At 69.4% G+C, this 376-nt stretch overlaps 1 protein-coding gene across 1 annotated transcript in view; it reads left to right on the forward strand.

Annotated features, from left to right (window-relative positions):
* Positions 1-376, forward strand: part of GSE1 (Gse1 coiled-coil protein) — a 402,812-nt gene that overhangs the window by 385,812 nt on the left and 16,624 nt on the right. The window lies entirely within an intron of this gene.

Consider the following 376-nt stretch of genomic DNA (forward strand, 5'->3'; position numbering starts at 1 on the left):
TGTCCCCCGCCTCCACCGAGGGTTCCCCGGGCACGCGTGACTGTTAGTACCCTGAGCAGCTGGCACTGTGCCTCCACTCTGTGTACGAGCTTCCCGGGTCAGACGGTCAGACCTGGAGGGGCCACACTGGGCCTGGCCCGGCTGAGCTGAGGGGTGGCCGGCGGGGCCTTGTGGCCTCTGGGAGTGCAGGGCTTTGGGGCTGGCTGTGGAAGGGGGCTCTCTGCGGGACCTTTGTGGAGGCCCTGTCCGCCGCTCCTGCATCAGTACCTGTGCCTGGCGGGGGGCTGGGTCCTGCCTTCCTCTCCACGTTAGCTGCTCACCGGCCCCCTCTGCCCCCTACAGGATGGACGACTCCTACTGCCCGGCAGCCCCGCGG

Source organism: Bison bison, unplaced genomic scaffold, assembly GCF_000754665.1.
Source record: "Bison bison bison isolate TAMUID 2011002044 unplaced genomic scaffold, Bison_UMD1.0 scf7180017864295, whole genome shotgun sequence".
In the NCBI taxonomy this organism is placed as follows: Eukaryota; Metazoa; Chordata; class Mammalia; order Artiodactyla; family Bovidae; genus Bison; species Bison bison.